Genomic DNA, 23,598 nt, shown 5'->3' on the forward strand with positions numbered 1-23,598 from the left:
TGAGGAAAGATTATCTTGCTTTTAGATTTATCAAAATCTGGTGCCCACTGTCTCCAAGCAATGGTAGACAACACTTTCAAAAATGGCATGACTGGCAGATGAGGAAAAATAGTTTCTCAAACTGTGGGAGAGAAGAACATTGAATGGATTGCTCTAACAGGAGCTGACATAGATTAGATGGACTGAATGACCTCCTTTTGTGCCAGAACAATTCTTTAGCTCTGTGAAAATAATTGGGCAAAGGAAGCCAGGGAGTACATGAAAAGCATTTTTGTTTTATACATGCTGTGAGCTGCTATGATCTGAAACACATGAGGCTTATGCAGTTATAGTTTTCAAAAGATAGTTTGGTGTCCATCAGAAAAGGAAATACACTGCCATGGGGAAAGAGCAAAGAAGTGAGACTAATTGGAATGCCCTTTCAAAAAATATCAGCAGTATTGAGTTGGGCGCTTCACTCTCTTGGTCCCACATATTTCTAAGATAGCTACGTAGGGGGAATGAAGAATTGGTTCCCTTTATTCCTACCCAGCTTTGCTGACTGCTGGTGTTACTCAAGAGACTATTACAACTGTTTATTGATGTCATTACATGGCATACAAGTGCAGAGTTAGATCTTAACTGTCATATTGTTCCAAGTGCCAAAGAATTGTGTTAGTATTTAAAAAAATAGTCAGGTTGGTTGTAATGGAATACTGTCTTGCTGCACAAGCACAAATCATTTTTATTTTTCTCCAAGGTATGAGGCCAGTAATAGCTGATACAGATCCCTCCATCTCAGGTCCCAGTGGATGGGGCTCGCGTCCCACATCGCTGCACAGATCTCATGTTGCTGGGGAGCTAAAATTGAATTAGACTGGTTCATTTTTACTTTTGTTTAATTTCAATGTTGCATCACTGCAGAATAAAAATAAATCAACTCAATAGTTTGATCTTAAACCATGAAAATATTACTTCATGCAATAATTCCAATTAATAAATAACACAGCAAGACAGACTTTATTGCCAAAGATACAAATTACACAATAACATGAAGTAAGTACCTTTAAATTAAAAATGCAGGTATTGATATGCTACGGAATAATAATAGCCCTGATTTTTCACTGAGAAATATGGCAGCATCTGCATTTTTTAATCAGCGTGTGGAATCTTCCAGAATCGGTTGCCTCTCGGTTCCTGAGTTTTGGGCATGTTATTCTATGAGGTAAACTACTTGGGTTTGGGTCAGAAAGATTTGGACACTCCTATGGATTGAGTGGGTCTCTAAGGATGTGGACCACATGCAGGGAAATGGGACTCACCAGGAATGCTGACTTGGTGGGAATGGACAAGTTGGGCCGAAGGGCCTGCTCTGCCCCACCTACAAAGAAAGCTTTGCCAGCTGCTCATCTATCTTAGCTGGCTTTCAGTATCACTGGAACTCGATCAGGGTTTTGAACGTTTCTTTGGAAATGTTCAATGGCATGCCAAAACTATTAAAAATTAATGAAGTGTATAAAATTGTCACAAAACTCACAAATATAACTATTAAAGCAGAAGAAAGTGTTGTGACAAATTCAAACAATTAAAAAAGAATATTGAAGAACTAAACTGTTGCCTACCTTAATCCCACATTATGGTTCCCCAGTGAACTTTAATCTGCCATGGGTTTATTGTGTGTATTCCCCTGAACGTTGAAGAATTGACACAACACCACAATCCACCCTACACAGTTAGTGTAGCAGATAGTACAACACTGTTACAGTGACCTGGGTTCAAATCCGGCACTCTCTATAAGGAGTTTGTATGGGCTCCCTATGTCTGCATGGGCTTTCCCTGGGTACTCCCACCCTTCAAAACATTCGGGGCTCTAGGATAGTTTGGGTGTCATTGGATGGGATCGGCCAGAATCGACTTCTACCATACTGTAAATAATAACACTAAAAAATTCCACCAAAGGCATGGAGATGAAATATAATCACAGATTGAGCAGCGTCAATCCCTCCCTTGCACATAAATCTCCAATTCCCCTCATGTGCGGACTTTGCCTGTAAAATCAGTCGGCCAACAAGTCATGCAAAGGAGAAAATATACAAATATAATTTTTTTAAGAAGAAATGCTTGATTTGTAGATTTAGCAGGTAGAAATTTCCATCAAATGGACTTAAATCCACTGAGAGATTGAACTGTAACTGCTAAATAATGTTTAGTTTCAAGAAATACAAGGGACAAGTCAAACATTTACTGTAAAAACACTCAGGGGAGAAGCCAGAAGAGAAAGATAAAGGCCCCATTGTTCCCAACAGCCTGAATATTGGGCAGGTAGGTATTAGTAGTAAAATGAAAATCAACAACAAATTAAATTATTACAGAGTTGAGATTGTATTTTTGTATTCAAGTTAGAGAGAGAAAATCTGGCGGCACATCCACAGCTGCAGTAATGACAATGTTGCCACTATTTCACAGCCCGGAGAGCAGAGGCATAGCATTGCTCCGAAGGGTTTAACTGTCTGATCCTAATACTGGGGGGGGGGGTGCATCGTACAGGCTTTAAATGGCCTATTAAAGGAGCTGATGTAAGTAAAATCCTAGACCCAAGAAGGTGGCACCTGTGCTGGCAGTGACCACAAGTGGTTGCAGAATCTGGGAACCAGCAGATCAGTGCAGTGCAGGAAACATCGATAATGTCCTCCATTGCATCCACTCCCCCCCCGCCCCACCCCACACCATTGCGAAGGATAGGCAGAGGGGATGAGGAGATGGCAAAATGGGGAAGGTCACCACGGCATTGAAACATCAAGGGGCTCAGAGGCTGATGCAGGCTGCAGGTGACGCAGTCGGGGACCTGCATGGGCTACAGGCTGCTAGAGACTGGCTCATGGAACAAGGTGAAGTTGGGATTCAAGCAAAAGAAGGACTCTTAAAAGGCATCAGATGCAAAAGGCCTCCTAATCATGCTTGAGATTTGGTCTGGAGCTTGGGTTGCCAGGAGTTTGTGCAGCTGCAGAGATTGTGGGAGCACAGGAGGCGAACCCATGGACATTAAGTGAAGCTGAAGGGACTCTCTTTTGTTTCTCTTTCCCTCTTACTGTAAGGGGAGCCGAGTATTACTAATGACAACTCTTTGTCCGCCTTACAGCAAGAAGAAGGCACTTCATGAATATAAAGTGAATCATCTGTTTGAAGAGAGCACAGGAGCTAGTGAGTGAAAATGATATGGCCTTTGCAGGATAAACCAATCTTTAATTGTCCATCCTTAATTGCCTTTTTGAAGGTGATGGTGCTTCAACATCACCTGCTGAGCCAAATGCCAAACTAACAGGATTTATGAATAGTTGAGAGAGTATTCTTAGAGTTTTACCATACTGTCTAAAATAATATAAGCAGAAAAATTAGCCTGCATAGGGACATGTCTTTGATTTATTTGCCTTTCTCTTTAACCTCCTGCCGTGAGGCTGTGACAAACCACAAAGACAAGGCTTCACTGAATGTCGATATCCTCAAATGCGTTCAAAAATGCTCCTGTCAAAGACATTACTGTAGTGAAATCTGTTTCACCAGCCTTTCAAATTGGTGATTAACAGACAACATTGTTTTTAATCGATACACCGTCAAGTTCAAATTTATTTTCATCTGACTGTACAGACATGACCAGGTGAAACAATGTTTCTCCAGACCATGGAGCACACATACACATGAAATGGTATGGCCAAAACATGAAACAGGATGGCATTCCCTCAAGTAAACAATGGACTAATTCATTGCACAGACAAAGGTCGGGGTGGCAAATCTTTTAATTTTTAATTTTTAGTTTAGACATAACAGCATGGTAATAAACCATTTCAGCCCACGAGTATGTACAGGGGGTGTAGATTAATTGGGCAGCATGGATCTGTGGGCCAAACTGGCCTGTTACCATACTGTATGTCAAAATTAAAAATTACAAGGTTGGCCACCCGAAACTTGGAGAGTGTCCATGGGTAGAAATGGTTAGCCAATGTTTTGGGTGTGGTCCCTTTATCAAGATGAAAGTTAAAAGGGTAATATGACTTGAATAAAGGAGGAAGGAAACTGGGGAGAGGCACAGATGTGATCGCATATAGGACAGAAAATGTGAGAGAACTAATTCATTGACCAAGGAGCGTGAAATAATTTAATCGTCCACCAGCGTTGTCTCTGCTCTATCCTTAACATTCATTGGAGCACTTTCATCCCTAACGTCGAAGTACTCGAGATGGCAGAGGTCGACAGCATCGAGTCCACGCTGCTGAAGATCCAGCTGCGCTGGGTGGGTCACGTCTCCAGAATGGAGGACCATCGCCTTCCCAAGATCGTGTTATATGGCAAGCTCTCCACCGGCCACCGTGACAGAGGTGCACCAAAGAAAAGGTACAAGGACTGCCTAAAGAAATCTCTTGGTGCCTGCCACATTGACCACCGCCAGTGGGCTGATATCGCCTCAAACCGTGCATCTTGGCGCCTCACAGTTCGGCGGGCAGCAACCTCCTTTGAAGAAGACCGCAGAGCCCACCTCACTGACAAAAGGCAAAGGAGGAAAAACCCAACACCCAACCCCAACCAACCAATTTTCCCCTGCAACCGCTGCAACCGTGTCTGCCTGTCCCGCATCGGACTTGTCAGCCACAAACGAGCCTGCAGCTGACGTGGACATTTACCCCCTCCATAAATCTTCGTCCGCGAATCCAAGCCAAAGAAGAAGAAAGATTATTGTATGCAGTCAAATTTGAGATGTAGATAGTACATTCAAAGAATGGCCCAGATTGGGGTTACAAAATTGGAGGTAAGGGATAAAGTTGTACCAGTCATTCACCTGGGCTGTGATTTTTGTATAACAAGAACTTTCAAGGAAACCAAAGACAAGACTGACCTTTTGAGAACAAATTCCTGCAAGTAATTGTGAGTGTGAGCACTTTTTAAAATGAGGAGAGTACAAGTGAATTATATGAAAGGGGATAATATATTAAAAGGAGTAAAAGATTAATTGGTAATAATAAACTTCTGATGAATCGTAAGCCATTAAATGAACTTTGAGTGACACTGTTTCCTGAGACTTAACCAGTTATACACAATCACGAAGGATTTGATATACTATCAATAACGCCAAAAGACTGGAGCTACTTTACCACAGGTTTTTATTACCATAAGAATGTTCATATGCTCCTGTTGCCAGCCCGAATGCAGGATTCAAACTGAGGGAGGGACTCAGGAGTAATCGCCTTTATTGCGGAATTCCAGGAATAGGAGTTACAGGGAGGAGGCGGGCCAGCCATACCCCGAGATACAGTACCAGTGGCATAACAACATCACAGTGGTATCACCACAGGTTGAATTGAGGGATTATAGTTTCAGAGGAGAAGTGAAAGTTGCCTGCGCTCAAGTGTTGCTTAAATTTCTCAAAGATAAATGTTAAAGGCATCTCCTCCAGTAAATCAATTTTAAACTGCATCATTCGTTGATACGTGCAACGTACTCACCACATGTTACCAAAGACTCTCGAAAATTTTTATATTCTGCATGATTGCATCACTGTCTGCTCAGGAGAAGAAAAAAAAACCCAGTGGGTTGTTAACTTGGCCTGTGACATCACGGGCACCAGACTTCACTCCATCGAGGACATTGACAAGAGTCGGTGTCTTAAGAAAGTAGCCTCCATCCTCAAGGACCTCTACCACCCAGGATATGACCTCTTCACTCTGCTACCATTGGGAAAAAGGTACGGGAGCCTAAGGACGAGCTCTCAGCGACACAAGGACGGCTTCTTCCCTGCTGCCATCAGATTCCTCAATGATCAATAAACCAAAGACACGGCCTTAATTTGACTTGCTGTTCACTGTTTTGATTTATTGTTATTGGGTAGTTTATATGAATGTCTGAACTGTGACACTGCCACGTAACAACGAATTGTGTGACTTGTTCATGACAATAAATTCTGATTCCGATGGTAATAATGATAAATATAAAGCTGGCACCCAGCCAAAGAAGAGGGACTGGAATGATGGATCTTGGTCAGCAGGATGCGGAAAAAGAGCTAAACGTACAGACATATTTAAGAAGGAAAATTTCAGAACTTAGTCATGTGGATTATGGGGATCACAGATCTGACTGTTTGTTCATGATGTTAATACATTGATGGGAATAGTTTTCAAGAAACCGGATTGTATAAATACAATGTTAGATTCACATCACAAGTTGCTCACAAAAGATCATTTGGTTGGGATGGTGTAGTAGATGAAATATCTGTTCAAGCTCAATTGCATCAACAGGGTAGAAATTGACTGAAAATGAATAAGTAAAAGGAAACAAGGCATCTTTACCAATGAAGTATTGCTGATATTCAATTTCATTTTCTACCATTATAAGCAATGATTATAAATAAATTGTAAATGCTGGAAATTTGAATTGGAAACAGAAGATGTTGGATGGTTAGGTCGCACTGATGGAAAAATAAATATAATCAATGTTTCAGGTTGCTTCTAGAGAAATGGAGGCAATGTTTAAAATGTTGTTTCTCTCTCTGGTGTGCACAAGATTAGAAAAGGCTACAGAGGGTTATAAACTCGGCCAGCACCATCATGGACATTAATCTTCACTCCATTAAGGACATCCTTAAGAGGTGGTGAGAATGAACCTGAATCTGAAGACATCACACTTCCACATTTCACATGTCCTTACAAGAGATCAGCCCATCAAGCCTCTGCCCACTCTTGGAGCGATCTCATCAGTCCCATTGCTTAAGCTGGTATGTGAGTGGGAAGAGAAGGTTGCCCAATTGTTTTGCTTGAGAAAAGCTGTCATTGGCCCATTTCCTTTGGAGTTGTGAAACCGTGCACATAATGAGTCAATGAGGTACGATTAAAACAGTGGTTTTCAGACTTTTTCTTTCCACTCACACACCAGCTTAAGCAATCCCTTCCTAATCACAGAGCACCAATGGTATAGGGATTACTTAAGGTGGAATGTGAGTTTAGGGGGCCAGTTTGAAAACCATTGAACTGATTGAGATGTAAGTGGAAGAAAATAATTAAAACATAGTGTATAGAAAATGATGTGAAATGCAAAATATTGTTAATGATGGAATCTGAAATTATGTTAGTGCAGCGGTTGGCACAATGCTATTACAATGCCAGTGACCCAGGTTTTCCCATCTGGTGCTGCTTGTGAGGAGTTTTTACACTCTTCCTGTGTCTGCGCGTTTTCCTCTGGGCGCTCTGGTTTCTCTCCATCCTCTAAAAAGATTTTGAAGGTTAATCAATGTATTTGAGCAGCATGGACTCTTGGGCCGGAGCGGTCTGTGACTGAGCTGTATGCCTACATTTAAATGTAAAAAGATAGAATATCAAAAATTTTCAGCACCTATGGAGACAGAAAAATGGAGCTCACAGTCTTGGCCGAGGACATTTCATCAGAAATAGCCAGTTCGGATTCAAGCCAGAAAGACTGGATATCTGAAAATGTTGAACTCATTGTTGAATGTAGCTCAAAATAAGCTCAACATAGCTAAGGAAGAAGTTTGTGCAGAGAATTAAAAAAAAAAATTACAACCTTGACGGGTTGAGCAGAATAATCTGCTTCTGCATTGCGTATTCATTACATGAACAATACCACAAGAGGACTCCTGTAGAAATTATTCTGATGTTGGAACTTTGAAAAATATAGAAACAGTCCATTTTTCCTCCTTTAAAAAAGTAATGAAAAAAGTACAGAATAATAAATCATAGTTTTGTCTTTTTTCACACAGACAAACGAAAAATCTTTAATATATATCTTTTCATGTAACATTTTGCTTCAGCTTCTAAAATATAAAGGCACAAACTTTTGTTTCCGGTTCCTAGGTGCCCACTGATTCAGTTTATTTTCAATGATTTGAAAAACGGTGAAGGAAATACAAAGGCCCTTTGTATTAGTTGAATTTGTCATTTTGACTGACCTTTGGAACTGCAACTATGTTTTTATATTCAATTAGAAGATAAGTGTTAGCATAAAGTTGATCAAAAAACAATTTTTTGCTTAAAACTGCAATTTGGGAATGTGGTTAAAAGTTAATATGGATTAAATGTAGCTTGTGACAATAATTGTTCCTACAGTGTGCAATTTTCTCTCCAATTTTCTCCGTAATGTTTAATAAGCTTCTTCTCTTTGTGTCTGGATTAGTCGATGTTCCCACAAACTTCACCTCATTGTTTCTCCAAATCTGATGAGAGCTCCTTATCTCTCCATATATCGACTACTCACATTGATCTCTGTTTCTCTTAATCAAACCCATTCTTTTCTTTGAGCTAATTCCTCACTCGATCTTCTCTTGCTCTTCCACAATGCAAGTTTTAAAATTAGATTCTTGGTGGCACAATTAGCACTGCAGGGCTATTGGCCTCCCCCAGCGCCCGAAAAGCAGAAAATAATGAAAGGCCAGTGGAAAGAGGAACAGAGTGGATATTTCAAGTCAGAAATCCTTCATCAGAATTGGGAGAGAAGGCAAGCAGGTTGGTTGTAAGCTGTTGGGAGGGTGGCGGAGAAATGGAGAGGCTGGCTCCAGTCAGGGTTGCCATAGTGATTATCTCTTGATGAAGCCATTCTTATTGCCTATAAGTGGACGTTTGCCTCATGCAGCCTGGAATGCCTCTTTTTCTTTGAACCAAGTAGTTACTAACTTTAAAGCAATTATAGAATTCAAAGGAATTGAACATAGAATTATTCCCCTATGTACTGGCAATTGAAGTGAAACACAATATAAATTATGCTCTATTTATAGGCCTGCTGAAATGCCTAGCATCAATCATTGCCTGATTTATTTACAAACTATGTGGGATCAGTATGCAGGTTTAACATGCCTTATTCCTTATTCTAACATGCCAGTATGCCTTATTCTAAATCACCTCCACAGAAACTGTACCAACAGTGAATATAAGATGTGCTTGAAAAGAAATAATCTGTATGAGTGGCCAAAATATGGAACAACCACCATGGATACAGTTCGTATATATTTAGTGAAACACCAAATGGTAAGTGTTCGTTCAGAAGGTAGCAATGTAACATATGCTGTATAATGAGTTTTGGATGACTGTTGGACCTTATAGTTCCCAAGGCTCTCCACCACTTGACATCATGTCTGGGTTTGCCCTAGTCAAATTGAAAGAAGCTGGTGGTTATCAATAACTTCATTAATGACTTATTCAATGGAAGAAAACAACCTAGATGGGCCAAAATGTAATGGTCACAGCCCAAGACATCACAGGCAAAACCCTCCCCACCAATGAGAACATCTACAGGGAGCGCTGCCGACGGAGAGCAGCAGCAATCATCAAGGATCCATGCCATCCAGCATACGCTCTGTTCTTGCTGCTACCATCAGGAAAGAGGTATGGGTGTCACAAGACTTGGACCACCAGGTTCAGGTACAGCTGCTACCCCACCACATTCAGACTCCTCAACCATACTTTTGCTCTGTATTGGTTTTCTTGTTTTTTTCTCTGTATTGTACAGTCAGTTTGTGTACAGATTTTTTTGTTGCACTACCAATAAGTGGTAATTCTGCCAAGCCTGCAGTAAAAGGAATCCTAGTGTTGTATGTGATGTCATGTATGTACTCTGATAATGTCTGAAATCTGAGATGGGTTTCAGTAAAATTAGCTATGGAGATAAAGAGACTGTAGATGCTGCAATACTGAGCCACAAACCATCTGCTGGAGGAACCAAATGGATGGACCAGCCACTATGGGTGAGGGGAGGAAATATTAAGGCTTCGAATTGAGGCCCACATGAGCCAGAATTACGGTGGGATTAGTGTAAATGGGTGATCATTAAAACATGGACTTGATGAGCTGAAGGGTCTGTTTCTGTGATCTATCTCTCAATAATGTCATGACTATGAATGAATCAGTATGCAACATTGAGGTAAAGTAAAATAAACTGGTGGGAGAGCTCAACAGGTCAGGCAGCAATCATGGAGAAAAATGTTGAAACGCTGCTTCAATGCACATAAAATAATATACAGCCTCTCCCCTTCTTACGATCTATGCAACTTACAGCCATTGGTACATATGACTACAAAAAATACTGAACTGTATAAATTATATAAAAAAAAGAAAAAAATATAGGTAAATATAAAAATTACGCTCAGTCATACACCCATGTGCTAATGGCTGCATGCATGTGATGGTGGTCATCAGACAATATCCCAGCATTGTGTACAACACAGCATCTCAGTTTTCAGGATAAAAGAATGCTGTACAGGTACAGTTGGCTGTGTGGAGAGAGCAGGACAGAGGGATCAGTGTGAGGACTGGTAACAGGCTTCAGGAGAGAGCGGGGCAGTGGGATCAGTGTGGGGACTGATAGTAGGCTGTCGGGAGAGAGCAAGTCAATGGGATCTGTATGGGGACTGATAGAGTGGAAACTACATGCCATGCTAACATATGTCTGACTTATGTCCATTTTGTTATCCGACCGGTCGGTCAAAACAGAACTCAGACGTATGTCAGGGAATGACTGTATTTTAATTTTGACTCCATAGGTGATAAATAGCAGAGTAAAATGCCAAATCATTAACATGTATGGTTTATTATTATTTAATTGAATTGAATAGGAATATCAAGTGTGGTTTCTGCAATGGGTGGGTCATCTGCTTGGTCTTAAATGGAAATAAGAAATCCTACTAATTCTGTAGCCTCATGTGAACTTTCTTAACTTCTCCACAGCATTTCTTGGAATGCTCTCTTTCACCAGCCTTCCGTTGTTTCCCCCAGTGTGTTACGTGCTGTCAAATTATAACACCCTGGAAGGTTTCGTTAGAGGCAGGTCATGTACAATTCATGCAAAACACAAAATCCAGAGCTGCTGGAGTCTTGAGCAAACAGTAATCTGCTAGAGTAACTCAGCGAGTCAGGCAGCCTCCATGGGAGGAAATGATCAGTCACATTTCGGGTCAGGACCCTTTATTGAGACTTGGGTAAGAAGGGGTGATAAGCCAGGAATGGGCAATGATAGAGTATTGGACAGAAGGTGGGAGAGCTAGAGAGACAGGTAGAAAAAATAGAAGTTAGGTAAAGAAGAAATGGAAACTGTGGAACAAAAGATACTTTCATCTGTATCTGGTTCCATTGTTTCCATTGGGAAAAGATATAGGAGCCTGTCTTCTTTGGCTTGGCTTCGCGGACGAGATTTATGGAGGGGGTAAAAAGTCCACGTCAGCTGCAGGCTCGTTTGTGGCTGACAAGTCCGATGCGGGACAGGCAGACACGATTGCAGCGGTTGCAGGGGAAAATTGGTGGGTTGGGGTTGGGTGTTGGGTTTTTCCTCCTTTGCCTTTTGTCAGTGAGGTAGGCTCTGCGGTCTTCTTCAAAGGAGGTTGCTGCCCGCCAAACTGTGAGGCGCCAAGATGCATGGTTTGAGGCGATATCAGCCCACTGGCGGTGGTCAATGTGGCAGGCACCAAGAGATTTCTTTAGGCAGTCCTTGTACCTTTTCTTTGGTGCACCTCTGTCACGGTGGCCAGTGGAGAGCTCGCCATATAACACGATATAGGAGCCTGTAGATGAGCATTTAATGGCAAAAGGACAGCTTGTTCCCCTCTGCCATCAGATTCCTGAATGAACAATGAACCACAGAAACATTCTTACTTGGACTTTTTTTTAAAAATTTATTTTGTAAGGCGGTTTATATAAACGTTTGCCCTGTAACGCTGCTGCAAAATAACAAATTTTGTGACATGTTAATGACAATTAATTCTGATTCTGATTCTGATTTTACTTTATACTTGGATGGAATATGTGCCCAGTTACTCCTTTCAGAGAGTTTTACTCCATTGCCAGTTTTATTGAGGATTCAGCAGTGGAGTGCACTATGAAATATTCCAACGTCCAAGATTTCCTGATAGATGAATCGTTAGCACGTTCGACCCAGCAGTTGACACTCAGCACAACTGGTCACCATTATGTGGTGATATGTAATTACACCACTCGGCCACCAGGGGTCATCCTGGTGACCTTGTCTATAAAGCAGTCCAGAGCTACAGTCTAGCCTTCCAGGTTCGTCTTGCAGAGACAAGACCTCTTAGTGTACAGATTAGTTTATGAAAGCTGCCTTATACTCGCACCGCTGGTGTGGTTATGGTCAGTACACATTAATTCACCCAGAGTTCCTCTGACCAATGAGATGAACCAACGCAGCTGACACCATGCAGTAATCGTGTTATTTTCCTGTAATCTATTGTCACAGCCATGTTTGAAAGAAAACTAAACTGTCTCCATTTTGAAACCAGCATGAGGGAGATAGCAAGGACAATTTTATCCTCAGAGGAACATCAAAAATAGGAACCAATGAAGCAAGGAGATTAATTGTGTCGCAATGTAGTTCAGTTGATTGTTGGCTCCAGGTTGCTGGACCCAGAAGAAAAACATAATCTGAACATCACTAATCATCCTTCACATTGTTAACAAATAAGAACAAAGATACTGTTGCATAATCCATTAATACATCACCAAATATAATGCGATGAACAACTGGGAGTTAGTTATTATAAGAAGGCTTATGTTATTAATGTTCCATCTGTCAGAGGAAAATTGATGTTTTTTAAGCAAACTATTTTGTTTTTGCTCTTTTTGACAGAGCTCGGTCACAAATAGTGTTGTCATGGTAACCTTTTTTGACCATTGTTGGATTTGTAAGTGATTAGATGTAATCATAGTTTGCTCAGAGTCCTCTCTATAATTCCATTGTAATATGAACAATACCAAACCTAGTAGATCATAGAAAATGGGTGCAGGGGAAGGCCATTCAGCCTTTCAGTCCTTTACCAGCATTCAATATGACCATGGGTGATCATGCAACCTCGGTATCTTATTTCTTATTTCTTCCCTTAACCTTCAATCCCATTGGCTACAAGCGCCACATCAAACACCCATTTGAATATATCTAACCTCAGCAATCTGCCTCAACATCTTTCTGTGACAGGGAGTTCCACAACTTTACAGCATTTCTCCTCATTTCAGTCCTAAATGTCTTCCCCTTATCTTTAAACTGTGATCCCTTGTCCAAGACTTCCCCAACATCAGGATCATTCGTCTTGCTTTTAATCTGGCTCGTCCTGTCAGAATTTTAATGGTCTTTGTAGGGCAGTATGGTTAAAATAGCAGTTAGCACAATGCTGTTATGGTGCCGGTGATTGGGACCAGAGTTCGAATCCCTCGCTGTCTGTAAGGTGTTTGTATGTTCTCCCTTTGTGTGTGTTTCCTCCAGAGGCTCCGGTTTCCTCCCACTGCTCAAAATGTACCGTGGATTGCAGGTGAATTGGACATAATTTGGAGGCACGGGCTCGTGGGCCAAAATGGCCTGTTTCCATGCTGTATGTCTAAATTTAAAATTTATGGATTTCCCTTACACTCTTCTCAATTCCAATGGGAATGACCATGGAAAAACCAGTCTTTCTGTTAAAGGAACAAATCTGTTCATCAAAGTCAACGTGGGGCTCACTCAGCCTGACATCCTGCTTCTATATTCATTGCCTATTGCAATATATAGTGTGACAGTGTTGGATCATGGAAGTTCTCAGCACAGGGACATAGCATTTGACCATTTTTAAAATTGTCAGTTACATGGCATCTCTATCACTGCAGGCTTTATGAAATCTAACATCCCTCAAGCCTTTGTAAAAATTATCCTGTCAAGCTGCATCCATCTTAATCCCTCATTTCCCATTTGTTTTTATTTCTCTAAAATTTTATATGACAGCCATCCAACAGAGGCCCTCATCTGTCCCTTTGATGCCATTTAACATAGACCCTTATCTATTCTTTTGAAGTCACAGTGCAGCAAACTTTGCTGAGTTCTGGTTAACAAATCCAATCAGAATGCATTGTCACAGTTAGTGTAGTGGTTAACACAACACTGTTACAGCACCAGTAACCCAGGTACGAGTCCGGCACTGTCTGTCAGGAGTTTGTACGTTCTCCCTGCCTGGGTTTCCTCAGGGTGCTCTGGTTTCAGCCCACCCTTCAGGAGTCATAGGGGGATGTAAGTTTATTTGGGCATGGGCAGTTTGGCCAGAAGGCCCTGTTTACATGCTCTGTATGGAAGCTTTAAGCCAATAAGTCTTTGGCATTTTTGATTGTCATGCGCATTCCTCCGAACACAAAGGAAGATCTCGGTCCAATACTGAAATATTCTGGAGAAACTCAGCAGGTCTCGCAGCTTCTATAGGAAGCAAAGGGTAAACGACATATTGGACCTTTGCCCTTCATCAAGGTCTGAACAAAAAGTAGCCAGGTGCCTGAATAAAAATAGTTGGGGGGGGAGAGGAGAGAAGATGAAGGAAGAAGGGGAAGGGGGCAAGATCATGGGTGGGAGGGCAAAGGAGGGAAAAAAAAGCTCTCAGAGTGGAGTGGGAAAGGGATGGGCAACTGGACGAAATGAGACAGAAGGAGAGGAAGGAAAGAAAGAGAGATAGGACAGGGATTTAACAGAAACTGGAGACATTGATGTTAATGGCATGTGGTTGGAGGTGCCCAGACGGGATATTAGGTGTTGTTCTTCCCATTTATGGGTAATGTTGGTTTGGCAGTACATGAAGGGCAGGATATGCTGGTGTGGGATTAAAATGGGAGATCCCCATTATTGCAGCAGATAGAGGGAAACGTGCTCAATGAAACGATCCCCTGACTGCCTGCCGTCTTGGAATTCTAAGCAGTTTCCCATCCCAAGTACTGACCAGGAATGAGCCTGCTTAGCTTTCAAGATCAGATGTTTTCAGGCAAGCCTAGGACACACTCAGCAACTAGTGGTGGTGTTTACTTCTTGTTTTCCCATTGCAGCCTTTGTGCCCGGTGACTGAAGATACTATGGAGAGTATACTTCAGGGTCCAATTTGCTTCCCAGAAATCAAAGCAGAAATGGTGTGACAGCTGGAACTACTGTGAACAGCTGCCATCAGGAAATGAGCAAAACAGTTTCTTAATGAATGATAAAAGCATATTAATGATTTTTTTTCAAGATGGTGATATTTTTAAAGATGGTGATTTGCAGGAACCCTGACTGGGAATCTAGGATAAATAGCTCTGGTTAGTCCACCAGAAAGAGGTGAAATATATTTAACAGGCTCTGGTGTTCACCCTCACCCGCCTCCCCGAGGTGATCCATAGCACATCCAGTAAATCAAAAGCCGTTATATCCAAACTCTGAGCAACACTTTAGAGAGGTTTTATGCTGATATTGTGCATAAGTAGCTGAACTGTAAAAACATATCACTTGTAAAATGTGGGCCCAGAATTGAAATGTAAAGTATGCACTGCTAGGATGGATGGAGAGCTTTTAGAAAGTGGAGTTTGGCAGTCACCCGACTTCTCAGGAATTCTAATGAGTTCTCTGCACTGGAAAATCAGGACTAGGTGAAAAAGATGCCAGGGAGTGCAAATTGTGTCCCTTTGGGGCAGCCACACAATACACATTGAAACTTAAGAGGGCAGCTTGTCAAGTCTATTGTCATCCAGTTATACAGGTGGAACCCGACAAAACCTCGTTCTTAGGTCTTTGGTGCAAAACACAGACACATAACCAGACATAACACACATACAGATAAACAATATATATGCAGGATAAGTATTCATAGATACAAATAAATAAATTAATATTGTTTCATAAAAATGAGGGTCTCGGATGGTTAGAGTGAGCAGCTCCTTTGGTTGTTCAGCATCTTCACTGCCCTTGGGAAGAAACTATTTGTCAGCCTGGTGGTGCTGGCTCTGATCCTCCTGTATCTCTTTTCCAATGGGAGAAGCTGAAAGATGCTATGTGCGGGATGGAAGGGGTCCTCAATGATTTTGCGTGCCCTCTTTAGACAATGATCATAGTGGATCACATTGATGGAGAGGGAGGGAGACTCCAGTGATCCTCGCTGCCATTTGAATTGTCCTGTGGATTGACTTCCGATCCATTTCTCTACAGCAACCGTACCACACTGTGATACAGCCATCCAGGATGTTCTTGATAGAGCTCCTCTAGAAGGTTGACATGATGGTGACCGGTGGCCTTGCCTGCTTCAATCTTCTCAGGAAATGCAGTCCCTGTTGCACCTTCCTGACAAGTGAAGAAATGTTGTTTGTCCACGATAGGTCACTAGTTAAGTGAACTCCAAGGAACTTTGTGCTCTTAACTCTGATGTGTGGTTGTGCATGGTCTTTCCTGGTTCCCCCTAAAGTCCACGATCATCTCCTTTGTCTTGTCCACATTGAAAGTTGCAGTTGTGTGACCAGCCATAAACTGCCAGGAATGAACTGATTCCAATCATGTGCCTTCTGTTCCACATCACCTGGACCATAATAAACATACAAAACAAGTGATTATGGTCATAAATAAAAAGCAGTCAGTTCTTTAATCATTCAACAACACCCAAAATATTAACTCAATTTCATTTTCCACCGATACAATCAATCTGCCAAGTGTTTTCAGTATTTTTATTTATTATTTCAGACTTCCAGCATTTGCAATTATAATTCCACTGTAAGTTCAAAATATTAAAGGAATTATAAAGCCCAAAAGCATTGATGATATTGGAGAAAGATCATTTGGCTCATCCTTTCTCTGCTAGTTGACAAAGAACCTAATTCTGACCCTTAATTTTTAAATTTAAATTTTTAATTTAAAAAATATTTAGACATACAGAATTTCAGCCCACAAGTCCATGCTGTCTAATTTACACCCAATTAACCAACACGCCCAATACATTTTTGAATGGCAGGAGGAAACCGGAGCCCTGGAGCAAACCTGCACAGACACGGATAGAACATGCAAACTCCTTAAAGACAGCGCGGGATTCAAACCATGGTCCGGTCCCGATTGCTGGTGCTGTGAAGGCGTTGCACTAACTGCTATGCCAACAGTGGTGATCACTAGACAAAAATGTGTCCTTTTTTGAATGTTAATTGAAATAAATTGATTATATTCAAATATTGTCAGAAGTACCCAAGATGGACTACTTAAATAAAAGCAACATTGTTCACTGGAAAAGAAACTGATAAAGTAATTATCTGATTGGCCTTGTAGGTCCTTGACTTTGGCAAAGTCAGAAATTCCTTGACTTTTTACATCATTGAGACACTTTACTGGTCCTGAACATTGACTACAAATAGTCAGTGCACACTGAACTTGAGGAATATCCATAACTCAGAGGTAATATCTCATTGGCACATGCCAGGGCGAGTAGAGAGGAAGGCAACATGGCTGTGGAATCGAGTCCGGGTGAGTACATAGTCATAAAGCTTAAGAGCAGCAGGGATTACAGATGGGGAGCAGGGAGAGAGAATCCCACAGAACTCCCTACGGAGAGCAAAGGAGAACTTCTTCAGGGTAGGCATCCCTCGACAAGTAGAGGCAGTGGAAGCAAGTTTTTAATTCATAATTCAGATATGTATGATAACGTGAATAATTTATGACATTTTGAGCTCCATCCCAGATATATTAAGGGCTCAGGCCTGAAACATCGGCAATATATCTTTTTTTTTATGGACACTGAATGACTGGCTGAGTTAGCATTTTGTTGTGTTTTTGCTACAATCTCAGTGTCTGCAATTTTTCATGATTCACCCAGTCATATTCTTGACTACCCTTTCCCATAGTGGAGAAGATACACGTGTTTAAAAATTTAAGAACAATTCTTCAATGGATCTCTCTGTAGCAAAAGATATTGCCCTTCCAGTGTTTTCAACTCTTCTTTTCTCTGCATCCTGCATGGTTTTTTTACTTTGTTCTTTTCTCTGTATACTGGACTACTTGACATATAGCAACACGACTCCCTACTGTTGTCCATTTATCACATAATAGCCTGAATACGCCTGAGTTTGTCTGATCTTGGAAGCTAAGCAGGCTCAGGCCTGGTCAATACTTGGAAGGGGGTCTGCCCTAGGAACACCAGGTGCTGTAGGTTTCTGTGAGGGGCGCTGGGCAAAGGGGCAGCGCTCTGTCCGCCTTATGGTAGACAAAAGTTAGAGAGTTTTGTGTATGTTACATTTTAAATGTGGTATTACATGATAATAATGGGAACCTTTATTTATTTGTTACAATTGGGTGAAATGCTATAAGAGATGACTTGCCTGGAAAGCACATAAGAAAGCTTTTAAGTGCATCTTGGTACACATGACAATAATTAATTCAGTTCAATTCCAAAAAAAAAATTTGCAGTTAAAATGGATCCTGGTAGAGTGCAATAGCAGTTTTTTTTTCTACACAGGTCAATTCATTTGGATCCTTGCAATTCATTACATAAGGGACCAGCAGCCCAGAATAGAAGTTTGCCCTGTGATTCCAAACTTAGTGGTGGAAATATATTGGTCTGAATCTGATAGAATTGGAGAGAGATTGAAATTTATTATTCATATTGTGAAGGTGCAAGTGGGAGAGATAATCATTGAATATAAACACCCACATTTTGCAGGGACGCAAGATGATTATTAAATGCAATGAGAAAAAATAGCCCATTTAAAGCCATTTCCAACTTAGTGCAACTTGTACTATTGTAAGATAGTTACCAGAACAGGTAGGATTTTGAGAAAAGTATGAAAAGAAAGCTCAAGATTTCAGACTTTACCCTGTCAATGCTGTTTGGATACAAGGACTGTGCAGATGATGCAAAGTAGTGAATGTTATGCAAACATTGGCCATAGTCACTGATACATCGTGAGACCCTTTTCTAAAGATTGTTTGGAATCTGAAACATTCTTCGACTAGAAATATTTGAAGTAAATCACAATTAATGTCAGTGCTGTTTCAATACCGGCACTATGCAGATGATAGAAAAGTAGTAAATGTTATGCAATCGTACAAACACTGGCCATGGTTAAACCCACTCAGTTTCACATCCAAGGTGACAACATTGATCCAGGAATTAAATAAACTCGACGAAAGTGGGAAGTTAAGGAGAGACGGTATAGATTTATTAAAAGTTTAAAAAAACATTAGTAAGTTCAGATTTATAGTACAGATGTGACATCACATACAGTCCTGAGATTAATTATCCCATCTTCCAGATAGAATTTTGACTCATCAGTATTGTAAAAACCCGTACTGAAGAAAAGTTATAGATAGAAAAGAAAAATGTAAACAAAGAAAGAAATATAATCAAATTTTCTATACAATACAGAGAAAAAAAATCAGTAATAAATAATTTGCAATGTAAAAGTCCTTAGATGAGCCCCTGATTGAGTTTGTCGTTGAGGAGTCTGATGCTGGAGGGGTAGCAGCTGTCCCTGAACCTGGTGGTGTGAGTCTTGTGGCACCTACAGCTCTTTCCTGATGGCAAAGCAAGAACAGGACATGTCCTGGTTGGTGTGGATCCTTGATGATTGCTGCTGCTTTCTGATGGCAGAGTTCAATCTAGAATGATGGTGGGGAAAGTTTTGTCTGTGATGTACTGGGCAGTGTCCACTACCTTGTGCAGGGCTTTGCACTCAGAGCTATCGATGGTGGTGCAGCCGGTCAGCCACACTTTTCACTACACATCTGTAAAGTTTGCCATGGTTTTTGACATCATACCAAACCTCCGCAAACCCCTGAGGAAGTGGAGGTGCTGACGTTCTTCCTTCATGATTACATTAATGTGTTGGGTTTAGGAAAGGTCCTTCAAGATAGTGACATGCAGGAATTTAAATTTGCTTACCCTCTCCACCTCTGATCTCCCAATGATCACAGGATGTAAACACCTCTGGTTTTCCTTTCCTAAAGTCCACAACCTGCTCCTTGGTTATTGGTGACACTGAGTGTGAAGTTGTTGTTCATACACCATTCAGCCAAGCTTTCAATCTCTCTCCTGTATTCTGCCTCCTCACCCCTTTATATACAGCCCATTGTATCTCAGCAAATTTATAGATGGTATTGTTGTCATACCAAGCCACACAGTCATGGGTGTAAAGCAAGTAGAACAGGGGGGAAATAATACAGCCCCAGGTATGACAGAGATTATGGAGGAGATATTCTTACCAATTCTCACTGATGGTAGTCTTGAAGTGAAAAAATCCAGGTTTCAATTACACAGTGGTGTATTGAGACCCCGTTCTTAAAGTTTGCTAATCAGTTTTGAGGGGATGATCATGTTGAATGTCGAAATGTGGTCAATAAAGATCATCCTGATGTATGTGTCTTTGTTATCTAGGTGTTCTGGGGGTATGTGTAGAGCCATTTAGAAGGTCTCTGCCATAGACTTGTTGTAGTTGACAAATTGGAGCAGATCTATGTCACCACTCTGACAGGAGCTGTTATGCCTCAACACCAATATCTCAAAACACTTCATCACTGTGGATGTGAGTGCCAGTAACTTCATACCAGTTTGGTAATACTTTATTCCTAAGAGGCAATGGATGGAATTGAAGGCAATGCAGTTAAATGTGGTGCATAAACATTTCTGAAAAAAATACTTTTGATACTGTGCTCCAGATAGGATTATCAGTAATATAAATTCTCAAGGCATGAAGTAGATTTTGATAACATGCATAAAATTTTGACTAAGTAACATCCAAATGGTCTTAGGATTTACACTGGAGGAAGATGAACAGTCACATTCCTCAGGGTGCAATGTTCGAGCCATTTTAACTTTTTGTATGTACAGTAAAACTCCTGGTATCCAGGAGTTTTATGTTGAAGTTGCTTGAGGCATACTTTTACAATGTCTAACTAATGCACCTGCATTAAACATAAACAAGGCAAAAGACAAAAATACTATCATGTACTTTATTTAGACATACAGTACGGTAACAGGTCATTTCAGCCAATGAGTCCATGCCACTCAATTTACACCCAGTAAATTTCGAATGTGGGAGGAAACCAGAGCCCCAGGTAAAACCCACGCAGATATGGGGAGCATGTACCAACTCTCTGCAGACAGCACAGGAATTGAACCCTGGTCCTGATCGCTGGCACTGTAAAGGCATTGCACTAACCACTATGCCAATCATGTTGCCACTCTGAACAAGCTTCACTTGCATGAGCACTGTATATATGAACCTTTAGCATTTAACTTTATTTTCAGTCACATTCTTTGAAAACATTTAACCATTGCTACATCTGCAGGTTCCTACCCCTCCATGGAGCTGCCCAAAAGATGAACAACAACATTACAGATAATAACACAACACCCCCCACCACCCCCCAAAGTTCACAGATAAAGCTCTGACCCAGTTGACTCTTACTAAGTATCGATAAGGAGAACATTAAGAGAGTCATCCCAACAGCGAGCAGCGTCAACCAGCTCTTCATCCTGGGCAACATCATTGCTGTTTCGCATAACTTTATTCAAACAGCAACCACGAGCAAAGCATGACCAAGGCCCTCTGCTGGCTGAATATTTGCTCCCATCTTCACCAAAGTTTCATGTGTTACCTCAGAGAACATTTACTTTTACAATTTTAAATATATTTTTTAACCTGTTACTTTTTATTCTTATTTATTTTAATAGCTCCTCAATTTTTTTTTGCTGGTTGCTTGAATTCTGGATGCCAAGGGTTTTATTATAATTAATGACCAAGATTTGGAGGTACAGATCACAATTTCTAAGCTTGTGGATAATACGAAACTTGGCAAAGAGGATCAAGATAGATTGCAGGAGGATTTAAATAGGCTGGTGAAATGAACACATGAAATTGAAATGTGAGGTGATTCATTTTATTGGGAAGAAAGATGAGAGGCAATCATAGATGAAAGAGATATTGTTCTAACAAAGATGCAGGAGAGTAGAGGGATTTAGAAGTAAGTGTACACAAAACATTGAAAAAGGCAGGAAGCTTGAAAAAGTGATTAATAAACCAATCATCAATGGAGGCATAAAAACTGACAAGCCAATTTGGATGTTTCTATAATATTGGTTTGGCCTCAACTGGGCACCATACGACAGCAGGAAGTGTTCCCACTGGAGTTTTCAAAGAATGTGACTGAAAATGTCAAGGACATCAAGTACATAAAACAAAGATGTAAAGAGCAACAAAGAAACTTTTTTTTAACACCACGTGGTTGAGATCTGGAATGCACTACCTGTGCATGTGGCAAAGACAGAGTCTTTGTGGCCTTCCAGAGGGAATTAGATAAACATATGGAGGAGAAAAGGATTACAAGATTATGAAGGAAGAGCCAGGGGGATAGAACAAATGAATTATTCTGACAGAGATCCTTTTCAGTCACGATGGCCTGAACAGCATCCATCTGTGCTGCAACTGCTCTGTTTGTCTATGATTCCATGATTCTCTTCTAAGCTCGGTTGTAATGTAGAACCATAGAACTATAGAACAGACAGCAGACCCTTCAATCCTTTTAGTCTGGGCTGAGCTATTATTCTTTCTTTCTTTTCCTTTTTAAAATATTTTTATTGAGTTTAACATATAAATCCTACATACAAAGCCTTCTAATAATAAAACAACAGGTCATGTCATATACAAATTGAATATAAATGTAAATCAAAAACCAATCAATTTTTGCTTATTTAACAATAAAACATTAAATTCTGTCAATTTAGTAATTAACTGCCTATCTCATTGCCCTAATATATTCCAAAATATATCTGGATAGAAAATGTTAGACTAAATTAAACAATCCCTTCCTCTAAACCAGTGGTTTTCAAACTTCCCCCCCCCCACCACCAACTCACATTCCACGTTAAGTATTCCCTGTGTCATCGGTGCTCTGTGATTAGTAAGGGATTTGTTAAGGTGGGATATGTGGGTGGAAAGAAAAGGTTTGAAAACTACTGCTTTAATTGTACCTAATTAACTCGTTATGTGCATGGTTTCATAACCTCAAAGGAAATGGACCGATGATAATTTTTCTCAAGCAGAATATTTCAGTAACAATTAAGTCTAGAACAATGGTTCTCAATCTTCCCTTCCCACTCACATACCATGTTAAAGCAAACCCTTACTAATCACAGAACACTTAAGGCATAAGAATTACTTAAAGTGGTATGTGAGTTTAGGGTGGGGAGTTTGAAAACCACTGATCTAAACAAAGGGTAAATTCTGTGTTATTTATGATATGATCTATGACAACCATATTTAAACCCATATCTAACAAGTTAATCTAAACTAAAGATTAAATAAAGGAAAAAAAAGTAACTATTATTCTGTCCTAGTCCCAGTCCATTGGTAAAATTCAACACATGTTGATACACATGTTCTTCAGGCAATTGCACAGTGAGTATACATCAATGGCATTTATTGGCTTCAGGAAGATTTAATTCAGCAGAAATGTATCGTCAGTGTTGCAAAAGCTGTGATACATTATTTAACTTTGTGGTGAGTAAATGCTTAAGGATCAAAGTATGATTTGCACCCAGTCCTTAGCTCTCCCATCCATTACCTGTCCAGATTTTTCTTCAATGTTAAAATTGAACCCGCATCCACCACTCATTCCATATTCCTACCTTTTGCTATGTGAAGAAGTTTCCCCTAGTGCTCCACCTAAATTTCTATGTTTTCACCCTTAACACATGTTCTCTCGTTTGTATTTCACCTTGCCTCAGTGGAAAAATCCTGCTTGCATTTATTCTATCCATACCCATCGTAATTTTGCATACCTCTGTCAAATCTCCCCTGAATCTTCTACGCTCCAGGGAATAAAGGAATCAAAACATTTTTT

The 23,598-nt window shown here is 40.6% G+C and overlaps 1 long non-coding RNA gene across 4 annotated transcripts in view; it reads left to right on the forward strand.

Moving 5' to 3' along the window:
• Positions 1 to 23,598, forward strand: part of LOC138742819 (uncharacterized) — a 47,762-nt gene that overhangs the window by 1,045 nt on the left and 23,119 nt on the right. For 3 of the 4 annotated variants that reach the window (XR_011344426.1, XR_011344429.1, XR_011344427.1), the window contains exon 2: positions 3,119 to 3,180. This is a non-coding gene — a long non-coding RNA (uncharacterized lncRNA). Of the gene's footprint in view, positions 1 to 3,118; positions 3,181 to 8,881; positions 8,994 to 23,598 lie in introns of those variants that run through there. The other variant, XR_011344428.1, reaches the window with a different exon arrangement.

Source organism: Narcine bancroftii, chromosome 9, assembly GCF_036971445.1.
Source record: "Narcine bancroftii isolate sNarBan1 chromosome 9, sNarBan1.hap1, whole genome shotgun sequence".
NCBI classification, from domain to species: Eukaryota; Metazoa; Chordata; class Chondrichthyes; order Torpediniformes; family Narcinidae; genus Narcine; species Narcine bancroftii.